Genomic DNA, 18375 nt, shown 5'->3' with positions numbered 1-18375 from the left:
AGCCTTCCCTGCTGGCGCTGATCATGCAGCCGTGTCTGCCCCAGCAGAGGGTGCCCGTGGCTTAGATTTGCTCATTTTTCGCAAGACAGGGTCAGCACTTGGGGCTAACTGAGTCCTTCTCAGCAGCAGAGATGAGGATAAAGCCTTTGCTCCATTCTTAATCTATAGATAAGTGTATATAATTTTTTTTTTCTGATTTCATACAAACTGTGGTTTCTCATTTTAAAAAAGCAATAATTTCTTTGTGCAGTACTTCAATAAGAGGAGGCACTTCATTAAGTTTGCTTCGGTTTGGGAAAGCCGCGCACCCTCAGACCATGCATAGCTGTGCTGGTTTACCTCCCTAATGAGGAGGCAGGTGAGTAACGATGGAGCAGTTACTTTTTTGAACCCAAAAAGCCTCAAGACCTTGGTGCCCACAGTGGCTCTGTCAGTGGGGTGAGTGTGGGGACATTGCCAGGAGCCCTGGGGTGGGGGCCTGGCCGGGTCTCTCCGTCCCCCTGCGCTGTGATCGGTTTTCCTCTGGGAGCAGTTTCCAGCAGTCTGGTCCTGTTTTAAACGTGCCAACGAGTGGGTTTCCCAGGCCTTGCAGGCAGGATGGATCAGAATCCCTGCAGTCGCTCCTCTGGTGGCTCAGCATCCATCTCTGCAGCGACTCCCCACAAATTGCCCCGTGCAGCCGCTGTCTCGCAGCACCTTGCAGTGGCACTGGAGCGTCAGACCGGGCTTACCGGGGGCTGTATGAGCTTTGCATTTTAAGAAGCTCTGCTGCTTTATGGTTATTTTTAACAGTTTGTCTGCCAGCTCTGTTGGCACATCCAGGGAGTGCATCTGCTGCTGGTGCAAGGCGAGGGAAATGGGGATCTGAGTGCACAAACAGGGCTGGGGCTCAGACCATGCCTGACTGCTGCTCCTCGGGCGTCATTGCGAGTGCAGTAAATCCCACCCTGGACAGCTACAGCCGCTGCATTCAGCACATCTCCCTCGGCGTTAACTTTTGGCCCTGCTTTGCATCGCTGGTGCCCAGCTCATGGACGTGGGTTCGGCTTCTGGCACAGCTGACACCTCTCCTCCTGCCTGAGCCGCATCCTGCTGCGGACCCAGCACGCCTGAGGCCTCGCGGTGCCGGGAGGAGCACAGGGACCTCTGCAGAGTGGCACCTTTTGAGATGGAGCCTTCTGCTGCGTGATTTGCCCCCGATCTAATAAATGCGATCCATTAATTGGATCATTGCCTGCTTCTCCAGTTAATTTCCTGGATATTTTTAAACGTTAAAATGTAGTTTTTATAGTCTTTCATTATTTTTAGCCTTAAGCTCGACTATAATCGTCCCTGTAATGTAACTGTAAAAAACTCCTGGCTTTATATCATAAAGGAGGACATTAATTGTCATTTTTTGTGTACATCAGCAAGATCAAAACATGTTTCCTGATTACTTCTGTTTGTACATAGAGTCTCTTTGATATTTAGATATGAATAAAGTGTGTGTGTGTAATTTGAAAGTCAATTCTTCCCTCCCTGCTGCTTGTCATGGATTCCTCTCAGAAGCATATTTACCAAATTGATTTTAAAATTTAGTAATTGCCCTTCCAAAATGATTTCTCAATAATCAAAGTGTCTCTAAGCACAGTGGCAAAATATTTGTCCTTGCTAGCTCAGAAGATGCGCTCCGCGCCTGTCTTTTTAATCTCAGACCAGGCTGAGCACAAATCTTTTCATCCCCCAAAATCAACTCAAGGGAGAACAGGCTTGGAGAAGCTCAGCTAATGCCCCAAATTTAGGTTTTGTGCACAGATTATTAATGTGACCAAAACCAAATCATTCCATAAAATCCTCGACTGGCTCCTAAGGAGGTTTCCTGAGAGGGGCTGGCAGTGTTTTTGGGCAGGGAACGGCTATTTTCTCTGTGCCACGATCGGCACTGTGCCACGGCCGGGGCTGCCCTGTGCTCGTGCCTGGTGCTCGTGCCGCCGTGGGCAGCTGGGCTGTGTGCAGTGGAATGAGATTGATTTGGCTGCTCCAGGGCTTCTCGTTCTCATTTGCAGCTGCTTTCAAGAAAGTTGTGGGTTTGATTTTTTTTTTTTTTTTTTAAAGCATCTCTGGCACCATCCCTGTTATACTTAAGCCCTGTGCCCACCTGACGAGCACAGGCGCAGGTCTCTGCCAGCATTAATTGTCCCATTTTTCTGCAGCAGCTTTATAACGAGGCCGTGCTGAAAATCGGGCGCGAGGGCTCAGCCTGGGCACGCGGCCCCTCCGGGTGCGGCGGGGAATCCTCCAGCCGCGCCGCAGCGATGATCGGAGTTTGTAAATGTAATCAACCTTGAGGTCTTGTTACTTCCACAGGTGCAATTAACATTACCATCTGCTAATCCGTGATTAACGATGTTTACAAATATGCTACAACATGTTAAAATGTGCCTGCGCGCTTTTTTTTTTTTATTATTATTTTTTTTTTTTTTCCCCTCACCCTGTTTTGGTGCGAGAGCTGTGCGGCAGCAGAGGTGCGACGAGGGCTCCTGGCAGAGGGCTCACCGTGCTCCACCACCAACTCGCAGACGTTTTGCTTTCATTACTTAAAAGTGCTGTTAAACTCCAAACCAGCTGTAGGAATGACAAGTTCAAATCAGGAGGTCAGTCCTGCTAAATGGGATTTAATTGCACGGGGGTTGAGGTACAAACTGATGAATCTGAATAATAAAACTTTGTTGGAGGCGACATATGGCACATTTTAAAGTAAATTTTTATTGATCGTCCCACAACTGATGTGTTAATGGGGTGGCAGTCTTTGCGTTGGGTTGGAGATTGATGTGGAGTTTTAATAACGTCACCCAGGAATATTGTGGGTTCTAATCGGAGAGTTTTATAATTCAAAAAAAAAAAAAAAAAAAGTGTTTTCTATTAACTGCCTCTTTCTTTTTAACACGGAGAGGAATACATTATATCTCTACTGTATGTCCTCCAGATCTAGGTTACATGTAATTGCTCCGTAATTGGTAGAACCATGTAAAAGCCATGGTATTTGCCAGTCAACCCTCCTAAGTTACCATGAAATTGAAGTGTGATATTTATTCCCTATAAAACTTGCGACCCAAATATTGTGTAAGATGAGGCTTGGTTTACGGCAGCGGCGGTTTTGCAGGGGCTGTGCCATGTGTGATGCGTGCACGTCTGGGGCTGTGTGCCTGCATTATCGTAACTGGGGGGTGTTGGGCTTGTTTTTTTTTTTTTTTTTTTTTTTTTTTTAATAGGAGCTGGAGGGAGTATTTTGCTTTGAGGGAAGATGCTTTAACCTCACTTGGGCTTCAGCCTCAGGGTGATTGAAGTTACCTTGCGGTCCAGTTCAAACTGATGGAGGTTTTGGGGATAGCTGAAGAAATTCTTCTTGTGTTTTCAGTGGGCTGGGGTAGCGATTATGCTTACCGTCTTTCTCAAAGCCTCTGGAGATAAAATATTTGTCCGTGTATTGGGATCTTCAGCTGGGAGATGCTCTGCAAGTACACAGGGTTCTTGTTAGTGCTAAAATAGTGGTGACTGGCTTCAGCCCTGAGACGGATGTCACTGCCGAACACGGGTACCCAAATTCAGAGATAAAAGATGCGCATTGCGTGCTCCTTGCAGCTGGGTGCTGTTTGTGTTTAATTACATCTCCCAGCGCATCACGCTGTTACGAAGTTGTTTGTGCTGAATGCATTTCATATGTGCAAGCAGGCACGCCAAAATGATGCTGACCAGGCCACTGGGAATGCTGCTGGAGCCCGTGGCAGCATCCCTCGTGGGCTGTGTCCGTGGGGAGCTCACGATCCGGCTGCTGGAGGCTGGGAGGTTTTTGCCCAGTCGGTGCAGAATGGATGGGTGGATGCAGCGATGGCTCAAATATGCTCACTGCACAGCTTTAGCTATGCACAGAGGTAATTGGCTTGCTTATGATCAATAGTTTGATATATTTAAAAATGTAACAATGTGCTCTGGCTTGATGCAAAGTTAAACCTGCCAATTTTTTTTTTTTTTTTTTAATATTTTTTTTTCTGGCCTGTTTTAGAAGCTGCCAAATCAGCAGTGTTTCTCCTGCACTCCATAAGTGTTAGCTCAGCTCTTTTCCCTGGAGATCTGAGGACCGGACTCTGCAGGTCTCCACGATGCTGAGCTCTGTCCCGGGTCCTGCTCCAAGACTGGTGGATTTTGGTTGCACGGTGGACCAGAGGAGGTGGCGGTGTCTGCCGGCGCCTTCGCAGCTTTGCCAGCCCTCATTAGCACCTTCCGGCGCGGCGCAGCTTGTTCAAACCATATCACAAGTCTTCTGCTTGAGATTGCATCTGTACCTAATATGCATTTTTATATAAACAAGGGTACTAAATGGCCTCTCAGTTCCCTCTGTAATGTCTTTTTTAATGGAAGGTCCTGAATTAAGAACATATATATATGACTCTAAGAATTTTCTAAGTGATATTGAAAAGCTATTGTAAGGTAGGATTCCTCCTTGCAAAATTATTTTAATGAGGTTCCAGTTTATTTTCTGGCTATATTTTACTTATTTAATCCTCCAGAGGGGTTTTTCAGAGGCAGCATCTCATTTTCAATGCAACTATTCTTAACATTAGGGAAAACTACCTTTCTGAAATGCATGAAGGGAAAAAAAAAAAAAAAAAGAGAACCAGAGGAAGATGTACGAGATAAGAATAAACTTGAAAAGCTTTGAGGTGGTTTATGGCTTCTCTTGAAAGAATAACAGTTCATGTATTTTTGTTATGGTGTGGTTTAATGATGCTTGCAGAAAAAAGATAAGGTAGAAATGGAAATATAAAATTAAACCAGCAAAGTGAATGTGATTATTTTAGTTACTAGTATTACCTGGGGAAAACGCTCTCGGGGTTTTTTATCTAGACTAAATATTTGCTTTTCTAAAAGGGAAAGCCCTCTGCTGCCTCAGCCCCAGGCTGTCAGGTGAAATACTCCCGTGGTCCAACAGCTGTGGGAGGATGGGGACATCGCTGTCATCATCTGGTGCCTCTGGCCACCTGCGTCCATGGGTGCCCCTGCAGCAATGCTCAGGGGGCTGAGCACCACCGCTGAATTTGCTGCCCTTTGGAGGCCGCCCTGCTCCCAGGTGTGCCCATCAGCATCTGGACCGGGATGCTGGGCCTGGCAGGGAATTGTCCTGGTCCCAGGGCTGTGCCAGGTGCCACAACGGGGAGGAAGGTGGCCCTGGCAGGGGCTCAGCACCAGCAGCGTGGGTGCTGCTACATCACCAGGCATAGGGCAAGGCACGGGGACAGTCCTCTGTGCCTGCCCCAGAGGCTGCTCCTTCACCAAACCTGGGCACGGCTGGCCCGTAGGCAGCATGGCCCTGTCCCCCAGCACCCCATCCCACCCCAGGGTGCAGAACTGGAACGGGATTCATCATTTCCCTGCTCAATCCAGGCACACCAGGCAGGGCTGTGTCCATCTCGCTGCGGCTGCTGTGCACAGAGCCATGGCACTGGGTCGCGAGAGGTAAGCTGGCGGATGGACCGAGCCTGCTGCGTGGCCTTGAGCTTCACTGGGTAGTTAATTTTTCAATTTCTTTCATGGGTCTGGAATGGCAAAGAGTTTGTTTATAATTAAAGTACTTGAAGATTTATACTTTAATTCGAATAGCTGAAAAGAAGCAGTTTCTGTGTAGGTTTCTTCACTATCAGAATCTAAAACAGATTATTATGTAAATTTTTTCGATCCTAAATTCATTATAATATTCAATTTCAGGAAATGCTCTTGACCATCTGCTGCTGCTCTAAGAAATGAGTCTTGGAGATTGTTTACTACCAGAAATATTGTAGGTATTTAGGATAGATCACAGCGCAGTGTGAGGGCACGGTGCTTATTCCTGCAGCCCGCTTACATAAATCCCTGCCATGGGCCCAGCAAGTTGGAAAGTGTAGCCAAAGCCGTGATGTCCCCTCTGCAAACCTACAGGGATGTCAGGAGGGGCAGGAAGAATTTGGGGGGAATTTGGGGAATGTTGGGTGCCAGGCGGGCAGTGAGGGCCTTGTCTGCAGGCCTCGGCCTTGCCTTTGGGCTCTTCCTCAGTGTGTGTGTGTGGGGTGGGAGCCCCCAGTGCCCACCCAGCTTTAATTTGCTTCTTCCCAGCATGTTTTCTGACTGAAGCAGGTGTTTTATGACCATCAGGTGCCGTGGGGTGAGGTGCAGGTGCAGCTGTGCTGCAGGACAGGCCTGCATCCTGAGGCGCTGCTCCTCCCCAGGCCTGGCACCTGCTTTAGCTGCTGTTACCGAGCATCTGCAAGACAATAAAAGATTTTTCTGACCACCCCCCAGCCTGCTCCCACACGTTTGAGTTTGGCTTGGCATTAAACGTGGTTTCTGTTCCTTCTCCCCCACCAACACGTGCCAGCCCTGCTCCCAGCCCCATGGCTGCACCGATCGATCGCTGGGGCCGGTGCTGGGGGCACCCCGGGGGCCGAGCATCCCCCGAGCATCCTCCTGGCACGGGGACGGAGCCATGCGGTGAATTGTCATTAACATCGAATTATGTACAGGGCTTGCAAAGAGGAGCTGCTAATAAAGTAGCACGGCCTTCAGGAAGGCTGCTCGTGTGTCTGGCTGCATGCACAGAGGAATGTGGGAGTGCTGAGGGATGCCTGCAGGCAGCGACGACGGCAGCAAGACTGTTGTAGGGGGGCAGGCACTTTGTAGGAGCAGACACCACGGGACAAAAGCACTGCTCCTGGGGGTTGCCCATGCAGCAACAGCAGACAGTTTCCTCAAGTTTTGTTTGTTTATTTATTTATTTATTTATTTTGAAAACAAGGTTGCACTGTGATGCCTGTGGGCCCTGCAGGCAGCAGAGAGAGGTGGTGATTTCAGTGTGGATTTATAGGACGGGCACTTGGCAGCCCTTGGACAAAGGGCTGCTCTGCTCTGCCCATGGGTTTTGGGGCTCCCTGCTGCAGTGGGGCTGGGCTGAGCTCCCTCTGGCCCCATGGGTGCTTCCCTGGTCCCACATGTGCCCCATATCCATCAGTGATTCCCCACCCCACGTTTCGGCAAGCATCGGGGCGGCCTTTGTGTGTGTGCCCAGCAGATGTGAGCACACCCGAGTTCGATTGCTGCGACCGCCTGGGGAATATTGCTAACTAATTATAGAAAACAGAAGATGCTCTCCCCTCCTCTTGCCTTTTTTTTTTTTTTTTTTTTGATAAACATTGTCTCCTCTCAACAGCTGAGTGTTTAATTAGTGTTGATTGCCGTTCGCGTGTTCAATAACTGCTCATCAGGCAGGGGTGTCCGCTGATGCAGCGTGGCCTGGAGCGCGGAGGAGCGGAGGGTGCTGCTAATTAGGGATGCCATTTATTTGGGTAAGTCATGTGGACAGCAGCCCAGCTTTTAGGTTAAGTTTCAAGGTTAAAGGGGAACGTTCAAAAAAAACCCAAAAAACAACAAAACAAACAAACAAAACCCCTCATTTATGAGGATGGGGAGCTCTGCTGGCACTGCCACTGCCAGCTGGGCCCCTGCTGGCACCCACCTGGCCCTCGCGAGGTGCTATCCCTGCACATATCCACACACACACACGTATTTAATGCACGTGAGCCTGGGCACGTGTGTGGCTGCATCTGTGCTCCCAGCAGAACCCAGCCCTTCAGGCATTCCCCTCCTGCCCGTTTCCCTAAGCTTTGCCCCCAAAACGTGCTGCTGTGTGGGGCCGCAGTGCCCGGCTGTGGGCAGGTTCCTCAGAGAGCAGGTTTCAAGGAAAGAAGCAGCTTTGCTGCTGCTCGCTCTCAGGCCACCCAGCTGTGTGGGAACGCTGCAGTTTACAATCGATGTGGGTCTTTTTGGATGTGAGGACAGAGGGCAGGAGGCAGCTGCTCAGGCTCTTCCTTTGCCCGGAGGCGCTGGGACTGGGAGCATGTGGCCGTGGCATGGCCAGCTCTCCAGCACCGCCTGCCAAACATGAGGCAAAGCTCTCCTGTTTAGATGAGGAGAAATAAAACCTTGAACAAGCACAACCATGTTTATAAAGGCACAGAGTGAGCCCATCGGGAGATGGGGGAAGAGTTGACATGAGTGGGTTCATTTCTCTTTCCAGGGATGTGCACCTGCACCGGGCTTGCCCTGATGGCCAGAGCAGCACCAAAACACGTGGGGACAGCACAGGAGCATCCCCTGCTATGGGGACATGGTCTGGGGACATGGCCAGAGCTGTGAGTGGCAGGGCTCACACTGGGTGCCCCCAGCCATGCCCGGCGCATCCCGCTTTGCTGCACGTCCCCTCCCGCTGCGGGCAGGACGGGGGGGCAGCAGCTCAAACAGCAAACGAGCAAATGCCCGTCTCCTCCCGGCACGCTTCCCCGTTATTTATTTATATGTTTATTTGCTGTGCTGCCTGACAGCGGTGATGGAGCTGTCATGCTTTGGTGGCCACCGGCTCGTGATCCAGCACCTGTTCTCCGTGCTTTAATCTCTCCTCGCCGCTCACACAGAGTCTATACATAACCCCCAGCCAAACAAAACGTGAAGAAAAATCAAATCTAATTACATGCCATTGATTTCCCTCCAAATTTGCTTCTAATACACTTTTTGACTACTCCTTGATTATTTTTTTTTTATTTTTTTTCCCCCACTTTTCTCTTCTCCTCTCCTACCCCTCCTCTCATTTGGCAGCAGCCTCTTCCCGTGGCAGCGAGAGGCTGCAGCCTCGCTGGACATGCTGAGCCTGGAGCAGCTAGGAGATATATGGACAGACATGGGTTTTTTTGCTATGACTATAGCAAAATAGGGAATAGGGATGCTCTGTGCGATGCACCTCACCTTAAGGGACAGGTAGGACCTTGCAGCTTTCTTGATGGCTTTTCCCCTTCCCCTCCTCTTTCTTCTCGCTAAACCCGACTTTGCTCGGCGTGCTGGGACCGCTGTGGCAGAGCTGCTCCTATAAGCAGGGCAGCATTGGGGTGAGCCAGGCTGGGGGGTTGGGGGGGCTTTTTCCCAATGCCAGGCTTTGCTGTGGCCATGTGCTGAAGCAGGGCAGGCATCCGTGTGTCCGCTTCTCCTGCAGCTGGGTCTATCCCTCACAGGTGGGGTGGGGAAACGGGAACGTGGGGACTGCCGGCAGCCTCTGCTGCATTTCCCTGTGTCCTCTGCAGGCAGGGCACTGGTGCGTGTCCCCCCTCGGTTCCCCGTGTCCCCCTGGAGCTGGCAGCGCGGGTGCAGGTGGGGAGGAGACCCCCAGGCCACGTCCTGATGGTGGCTGTCACCACCACCTATGCGTGGCCCCGGTGTCACCGGCGCGAGGGGGACGCCCGCCAGCGGCAGGAGCCCCGGCAGTGCAGACTTCCAAGGGAGCGGCCAGATTTATCGTGTAAGGAGAAATACTTAGGCTGAAGACAGTTCAGTTGTGTTAATTATGGAAATCTAAAGATAATCTATATTTAATGTCAAATTTTTCTCAAATCTACTAAAGAATGAGGAGAATATATGCACATGATGACATTTAAATGAAGAACAAGGTGCAATTAAACTCCAAAATGTACAGTAGACTAATTGGGAGAGGATGACAAATATAGTTATCATCAGCAACTAATTAGGGACCTGCTTTAGCTTTCCCTGCTTGATTAATCTTGACTAGGTGTTAATAAGTTACGTGGGACCGGCCGTAACTTGCGGTGAGGCTGTTTGTGGCTCCGTCTGGCGTGGCACCAAGGTGGTTTATGGCCGGGCGACGCACGAGCTGGCGTGAGGATGCTTGGTGCTGGGGGGTACGATCATGTTAAGGGCTTCTGATTTATGGGGTGATGTGGTTGGGGTGGGCACCCCCATTTCATGGGGCTTTGGGTGGTGTGGGGCAGCACTGGCGCTGAGGATGCCTCGATTACTTCCATCCAAGTGGTGCCCAGCGTAGGATTTTCGCATGGTTTTGACATCTGATCGGCAGTGCAGGCATTTTAGAGGCCTGATTTATGGGGAGGGTTTTGCTCTGTGGGTGTGGGTGTGCCTTAGGGCTTTGCCTGGTTCCCAGGAGGTTTTGGGGCTGCTCCTGGTGTGGTTGGTACCAGCGCCGCGCCGCCCACCTGCGGCACTGCGCCGGTGCTGCTGACACCGCCGAGATTTACACGCTTATCTTTGTGCGTTGAAAGGTAAGAATAATAGTAAAATGTTAATGCCGCGCTCTGCATATAACACTGTACATAAAGGACTGACATGACGTGGGAGACAGATAAATCACCGCCGCGTTCAGACGATAATCCGCAGGAGGCAGAGTAATGCACGGGCTCTCCCAGTGCGGGGAGGCGCGTGGGGAAACATCTGCACAGCCCAGGCTGGCTCCGAGGTTTGCTGGAGCACTTCTCAGAGATAGTTTTTATGGAATTGGGTCTATTTGTTCGCCGTTCCCTGCTCATAGCAGGTGCTGGGTGCTCACAGGTGGGCTCTCTGCGGCGTGCTGCAGCCCTCCTGGGTGGCACTGGGCCAGGACAGCCAAAAAGCTGCACCAAGAGCCAGGAGAGGCCCTGGGAAGATGCGGCAAGTGGGTTCCTTGTGCCAGGCCTGGCCAGGGCGCTGGGGTCCTGAGGAACAACCCCAAGTGGCTCAGCACAGTTTGGCACAGCTCGGCACGGCTCAGTTTGGCACGGCACGAATTGGGAGCAAAGCCATCACCGTGCCGAGGACGAACTTGGCTCAGTCACCATGGAAACGGTGGCCGGGCCCCGGTGCTGCTCGCATGTGCACAAGTCCCGTTGACCTCACTTAGAATTATTACCTTTAGCCAAATAAAATAATTTGCGTTAATAAAGAGACCATTTTCTCTCGGCTTCCAAGCGAGCCTTCCCCAGAAGGCAGAGTGACTCCTTAATTACACTTTTACTGCAAGGTGATTAATGTTCAATATGTGATACTCCATTTAAATAAGTTGCTTATTAACACCTTTAATATGTTTTAATTTTTTTTTCTCCTCTTTTTCCTCCTTTCCCCTCCCTGTGGCATGAGGTGGAGCTCTGAGACTGGGCACAGGCACCCACGGGCTGAGCCGGGGACCCTGTGGCCCTCCAGAACCACAAAATGTCCAAAACAGGGAGAAAACCCAATGTGCCAGGGGCCAAAACCAGTGAAATTAAATGGGGAGTGTGCCAGGAACCCCGCTTTGCTTCCCCTGCTGTGGGAGGCTGTGGGCAAGGGGCCAACAAATGCCCCCAGAAAAGCCTCTTGCTTTGCAAAGGCACCTGGTGCCCATTCTCCACTGCATTTAATCTGTGCTGTTGGGCTGAAAAAGGACGTTTGGTGCTGATACTTCAGTGCTGGTATTAGTAAAAATGACCCCAAATGTAGCTTTGTGTGTAATTTTGGGGACTTCATTTTTCACCCATACTCATTGCTTGGTTGGTGCTCGGCTGGCGCTCAAAAAAAGGAAGAGAAAGGAGCTGTGGTTACTGCCTGAAATGGATGGTTTCTCATGATTGCAGATGAAGTTGAAAAGTCAAAGAGTCATTTTATTTTCTCTCAGATCTTTTTAGAAGTGCTTTTGTTTGTGCAGCCACATATGTCTATAAATATGTTATTATTTGTCACACAAAAGACTGTATTAGTGGTAATAGCCTTTTGGGGATTGTTTTGCTTTTCCCACGTGCGATTCTCCCAAGGCACACCGTAAGGAATCTCAGCGAGGCTGGCAAAGCCCCTGCTCGCCCATGGCCTTGGCTGGCACCTGGTGCTCCAGGTGGAAAAACCTCACTTGAAAAAGTACAAAAATACAGATCTGGCCTCGTTGTGGGGTGTATTTATTTTTTCTTGGGCTGTACCTCACAGCCATGTGCTGTGTGTTGGTGGGTTATCCCAGAGCGAGACATTCACATCACCTCTCTGGGGTTCCTGAACTTCTCTGTTTGTCCCCACAGGGTGGGAAGGGACGTCCCAGCCCCAAATTCATCAGTTCTGGGCCAACTCTCCAAAAGCGCAGCTCTACTTGTTGGGGTTTGGCTGCTGCTCCCCCCTGGAAACAAGCTCAGTCGTTCCTCCTATTTGGGGAAATGTTCAAGGGAACCTGCTAAAGAGCTGCCCTGCCTGCTGCTGAGGGGCTTTTGCTGAGAAACACTGCAGAGTTAGATCCAAGCCCCCAGAAACCGATGATTTATAAGTGAATTTGCCCCTTAATTTATCAGTGAGAGCTTCAGAGGCAGCTCAGGTGCTCCCAGTTATAAATTCGGCAGAGTTCAACCTGGGGAGCCCCAGCTCCCTCCTGATGGCGTTGCAGGTAAGGATGGCAGCAGTTTGTAAATGCCTGAAATGCAGATTCACTCCTTAATTTGCTTTGTTTTCTGCCCTTTTGAAGGGAATGGGGTGTTTGCTGCTGTACGGCAGGAGCTGGGTCTGGTCCCCTTGTGGCTGATTTTGTTTTATTGCTTTTTCTTTTCTGGCAAAGGGGTGCTTGCCAGGGACCCGGCCATACCTCTGATCCCAGCTCCTGCTGCTCTCCTCTCTTTGCCCTGAATTGTTTTGCTTTACTAAAAACATGCAAAGGTTTGGGAGGAAATAAACTGAAAAACAGCTGTTGTCATTTCTTAAAATCACCAATAGCCCCTGTGGTTAAGGCAATAGGGGACCCTGAGAATAAAGTCTTATTAAATGATGGGAGCAGTTCTTTTAACAGAAAATGCCCTTGTAAAGCCCTGTGAGAGTGGTAACGCCTGTGGTTCGTGCTCTGTTTCTTGCGGGTAGGGGCAGTTCTTGGCTTGGTTTTAGTTTCTCCTCTCCTCTGAGCAGTTTAGCAAATGGTGTAACTTTGCTTACGCTCGGGCTGTCGAAAATATTTAAGCTCTGTTGAAGGAGTAGCTGCTTTGCAGGTATAAATTATGAGAGCTCCACTAATTCCAGTGTTAAATTAGACATTTTCTCAACTGTTTGTCCTATTACCCACCTCGCAGACAGAAAGGCATCGCACGCTCCCCCAGCCCCCTCCCCCTGCATTTCACCGCCAGATATTTGCGAGTTCATTAGTTCACAGGGGTGAGCAATACATCATCAAGCGTTTCTTAATAGTCATCCATTTCAGGACTAATTCTCATCTAAAATGAGCTTTCATTGCATTAAATAAAACTTCAGGTAATTCAGAGAATAATATTTCTCTAATGCTCAAGACCCAGTGAAAGTCTCCAGCCAAGTCAATTCTGTCTAATCGCCGGGAAGCTGTAGATAAGCAGTAGCAGCGAACGCATCCCCTCCTTCTTTTTTATTTTTCCTTTATTTTTATTTATTTGAGCTGTGTATCTCGAGCTGTGCTGGCTGGCTGCTTGTTCTGTGATTCCTTCCCAGCCCCGAGGTGCTCTCTCCAGCCAGGCTGCGAAGCCCCCAGCTGGGCACCCCATGGGTGGGTGCTGGCACCTTCACCCTTAGCAGTGCCCAGCAGAGGCTTGTTGCCTAAAAAGGGTGTAATTAATATGTGTTATCCTTATTGATTTCCCTGATCTGTCTCGGACAGCCCTCTCCAAGCAGCCAGTGGTCAGTGATCGCGTCCTCGCACTGCAGCATTAATTACGAGGGGAGCTGCGGGTGGGCACCCGTCCCGGGGAGCCCCTTCCTCCCAGCACTGTGCGAGCAGCAGGCTTCTTGAAGGGGCTCTCCCACCACACCACAATCCTTGGTAAATACATTTTTTCTAACGACTGCTGGATTGTAATGAGATTCTTCAGGTCGTTTCTGCTGTTGGAGAGCGCTCCTGCCCGGCCCACCTCCCTGCTCTGAGCGCTCCGTCACACTCATAATTTGGAGGTGTGGTGTTTGCCCCCCTCTATATTTTTCTCTCCCTAATGCTGTAGCCAAAACTGAAATGAGAATTCAGCAAAAATAGCACACAAGACAAATACGTAGAGGTGTGTACCTCTGACTTATAGCCCAGCGCGAGCTTTTATGGTGGTTGCTTATTCTCAGGAAATTGATGAAGCTTAAAGCAGAAGCTAAACTTTTAGCCAATATATAGGTGGAATAATATTAAATCCCCGTATTAAAGATCTCCATTAACCTGTTTGTTTTTTACTGGGCTAACAGTAAACACAATGGGCTGTGAACAGCGTATTTAATTATTTCAATGAATATTCATAACATACAGGACCTTGGGAGCAAATAAAGACAGGAGAATTTTTCACAGTGATTGGGAGCTTGATATGAAAAAGCCAGCCTTAAATTCAGAGTGAGTAAAAGGAAATATGCTTGCTCTGAAAACCTCTAGTTCTGCAGTTGCTCTGTATATGTCTGAGAGGAATGCACCTCTTAGTAAGCAATTTGCTGGTGAGTCTCTCATTGTAGGTGGACACTGGTCTGTCTGGGTAACTTGGGTCTTAAATAGTTGAAGCCTTTGGAGCTGGGCTCTGTGGCATCACGATGTGCATGGGCAGTGAGGTGCCAAGAGCCCCTCTGCTTCCCCAGGCACCAGCCTTTTTTTTTTTTTTTCTACATTTTCATGTAGTGCAATAACTCCAAAGGAGTTTCCTGCACGTGCCAGATGCTGAGGGTGCTGGTGAAATTGGGTGTTGTGCAGGGACTGCACAGAAACCTGCACAGCTCCTTGCGGAGAGGCCGTGAGAGGTGCCAAGGCAGGGAACGAAGCCCTCTGTCCTACACCACGTGGAAGGGCACGTGTACATTTACCTGGTACAGGGAGATGGATGTTACCCAGCTCTTGGTACAGAAAATAGGACTGGATGCCATAAAGGGAAGTGTGACTTGTGAATTAAGAGACTTGGTAACTTGTAGGATGATGGCTTAAAATGACTTTATTTTATGGCTAGTTTCTGCCATCTGAGTGATGTTGCATGTATTGGTTGTATTTATAACTTAATAGCTTTTCTCAATTTTATTATACTTTTTATGATACTTGTGGCTTTATGGTACTTCATAATTTTTCTGGGATTCATTAAAGCGGCTGCGGGCGGAGCTCCCGGCGGTGCTGAGGGCAGGCAGCCCCGCTCTGGGTGCATGGCAAGGCCTCGGTCCTGGCGTGCTTTGGTGCTGGCACAGGCCAGCAACAGAGAAAAGACATCTATTTAGGTTTAATGTTACACCAACAAAGCTGTTCTGGTCCCTTAGTGTATCCAGAGCATGATCTCCTGCCCAGCAAGGTGTGCTGGCAGTCGGATGGCATTTTTTACCCTCTTGGGTACTCCCTAACCCCTTGTGTCCATGGCAGGGTTAGGGAGATTTCTTTTTTTTTTTTATTTTTTTTTTCTGAGCTGGTTAAAGCAGCTGTTCCTTCCCAGAGTTGCGGATGTCTTGTAATTGAAGCAAAGGTGCATTTTGGCAGTGAGGATTTGGTGTCCACAGAATTGTGCTGGGTTTTCCTCAGCTGTAGCCCATGCTCCCACAGGGCAGCCTGGAAGATTTGCTGAATATTTGCAGTTCTTCCAAAGTGTGTTTTTTCAAAAATTGTAGTCTCTAGGACAAAAATAGCAGCATGTTTCATTCTTTATTTTTCCCTGATTTTTTTTAAAGGCAACCAGCATGAGACATCAACATTTTTAAACAAAAATGCTGCTTGTGTTGTCATTGAAATAGGGGACGCCCCTGAGGGCAAGTGCCACAAATTCCCAGTGCCTGGGCTGTGATCATGCCTGGAACGGCCCTCGAGGAGGGGAAGATGCTTCTGGAGGCAAATCGGGTCACTTACATATTCCCTGTGGAGCGGGAAGTGCTGGGATTATTATTATTTTTTGCATAGTTTAAGATAATTCATTGCCAAATCCCACTTTGGGGAAAACGGGAGACGATGGAGGTGGCTTCCCAAAAAAGGCTGGTGCGATGTGCAGCCCCTGTCCCCAGCTGGGGGCCCGGTGGCATCCGACCCTCACCCTATTTACGATCCGGGCTGATAACGCGCTCCCCAACTCCAGCCTTCATTACAGGCTGCTGGTCTGCGGGACCGCAATGCATTTATAATTTTTATTGTTATATCTTTTAATTTTATTTTGCTTTCCTTGCTGTCTTGGAGAAGGGAAGATAGGAGTCCATATTTATTACAGAGCAAACGATCTACCTCTGCGAATGTATGTATCAGTTAATTTAATCTCACCAGTTTTATTTAAACTGTTTTTCCTTCCTTTCTTTACTTCCCTCCTCCCGGCTCTCCCCCTTCTTCCTCCTCCTCTTGGCGCAAGGTGATCAGTTTGTTTAAAAAAAAAAAAAAAAAAAGGCTGGAAAGTAAAACTATCCTGTGCCTTTTATAATCTGTACTGAAAAGGCTTTTTCTGGTTGCTACGGAATAGCTCTGCCTTTCACTGCTTCCGCCCGTGTGCCTCCCGTGGCCCCCAGCCTGATTGACATTTACAAATTACCAAGCTGAGAGTGTTCAATCTTTGACCCGTGTGTTTCTATTCAGCAATGAGTGAGATTTGCAAGCATTTTGTCATATAATTACTGCAAATCCCTTGAAAATTTCCACAACAACGCCTAGATGAATGGTAATTTGTGCAGACAGCCGCTGATGCCTTTACAATGCACTAAGATGCAAAACAGTCTATTTTTTTTTTTTTTTTTTTACCCTAAGATTTCTGGGGGGAAAAATGTTCTGCATGTGAGCATGCTGTAAAATATTTGGATTGTTAGATTTATTTGCTTACACAGCCTATATTTGTGCTGATTTTATTGTATTGACTGTATGCATTTTTTTCCTCCCATTCTACAGTTTTATTGTGCGTTGGTCATATGCATACATCACCAGCATTGTTCTCCGGGAAATTTATTCCACCTTTCAGCGTGCTCTTGATAGGACTTATTGCATTACTAGTTAAGTGCTGAGATTTGCTACTACAAAGATCTGAAACAGCCCCCTGTAATGTTTATTCGCCAGCCGTGGCTGAGATCATATGTTTTCGTAACACTTGGCGTGGAGCGCAGCCGCTGGGCTCGGGTACTGCACCCTGGGATGGGCTTGGTGCTCCTCTGGCATCGAGGACCCAGAAGGAGGCAGGTGTCAACACCTGTTGAAATCATAAAGCATATTACTTTGTTGTTATATGTATTTATTCACCCCTATATCATGATGGGTGTGCATCCATGCGTTGGGTAAGCACGCCCAAGCACCCACGCGGTGTTGCCAGCTGTGAGCACTGCCCAGAGCTGCTGCCTTCCCCTCCAGCAGCCTCAGGTCAGTGGGACCTGTGGGGTGGTGCTGGGGGTGATTTGGGGGCACCCAGCAGTGTCTGTCCCGCTGCGGGGTGTGTGGGAGGCTGGGTGGGGAGCCTGTGATGGAGAGAAGGTGCTGGGGTTGTGTGCTGCCATGTACGTGGGAGGCACTTACAGCTTGGCCTGGGGGGTTCTGAATTTGTGATCCATACAAAGATTTAAAATACATGTATTTTTACCAATAATATTTTGAGTTTAGTAATGATTATTTTTAAATTATTATAATTATACAAAAATATTTTGCTTTTAAGCAACACTTCCAATTCATCCGAATAATCTTTTCAGAATTTCCTCTACTGATGCTACAGTGATATATACGTTTATTTATGTGCATGTATATACACATATATAAATATAAATATAAATGTGTATGTGTGTTTGTTTATAAAGGTAGCCTACACACCTGCAGCAATGGTCCTGATGCCACAGCTGTGGGAACCTTTGCAGGTTTTTCCTCTTGCAGTGACCTGCGCTCGCTGCCTGGCACAAGAACCATGATAGATGTTTGGTTGTTGCTTGCTGAAAACCAAGCAGCCTTGTAAGAATTACAATAACCAAATGGCCTGATGTTTGTTATTGCTTTTGTTTCTTTCCTCTGGTGGTGGTGGGGTGTCCAGCCCAGCCTCCGCTGTGTGCGTGCTGTGAGGCACTGGGCTGCCCGTGCTGGTGGCGGTGCACATCATATGGTCAGTTATCCCAGGGGGTGCAGAAGGAGGGGTGCTCACCCCTTCTGAGCAGGACTGGGGGTAACTGGGAGCGTACAAACCTGCTGGGCTCTCAGGTGGTCTCTGAAGCCCGTGCAGAGTGCTGCTGTGCCACGGGTTTACAAGTAGGTGCTTGCACAGCGGGACCCTACTGGGGCAGAGCGGTGCTGGTGGTGAGGTGGGTCAGGAGCAGGATCTGCGGTGAAAAACACCCTCCGAGTCCTACCTGTTATTATTTCCTATTACTGTAGTGTTCTGGCCGAGTCAGCCTTGACTGCACTGCAGTATTTTCCCTTTGCTGGGGAATTTCCTCCCTTGTCTTTGCAAGTGCTCCTCCCGCCCCATGGCGATCGGCGGTGAAACGCGGGTGTTGGGCTGCGAGAGCCATGCGTGCACACTGATAACGTGTAAGTGAGGCAATTTTGGGGGTCACTTCTTAATGTTGAGTCCCAGCTGATCATGAGCAGCACGATTGTTCTCCCAGGTGATGGAGAGCACCGTTACCAGGAGGTGG

General features: G+C 49.1%; 1 long non-coding RNA gene across 3 annotated transcripts in view; it reads left to right on the top strand.

The window, feature by feature from the left end:
* Positions 1-12154: 12154 nt before the first annotated feature.
* LOC119713300 (uncharacterized) overlaps positions 12155-18375 on the top strand; it is a 45282-nt gene continuing 39061 nt past the window's right edge. The window contains exon 1 of one of the 3 annotated variants that reach the window (XR_011804264.1): positions 12155-12238. This is a non-coding gene — a long non-coding RNA (uncharacterized lncRNA). The remainder of the gene's footprint in view (positions 12239-18375) is intronic. The other 2 variants (XR_005260409.2, XR_005260410.2) reach the window with 2 other exon arrangements.

The sequence above is a fragment of the Anas platyrhynchos genome, chromosome 20, assembly GCF_047663525.1.
Source record: "Anas platyrhynchos isolate ZD024472 breed Pekin duck chromosome 20, IASCAAS_PekinDuck_T2T, whole genome shotgun sequence".
Taxonomy (NCBI): Eukaryota; Metazoa; Chordata; class Aves; order Anseriformes; family Anatidae; genus Anas; species Anas platyrhynchos.
Note: the sequence above shows the minus strand (reverse complement) of the source record. Positions and strands in the feature narration are given on the sequence as shown.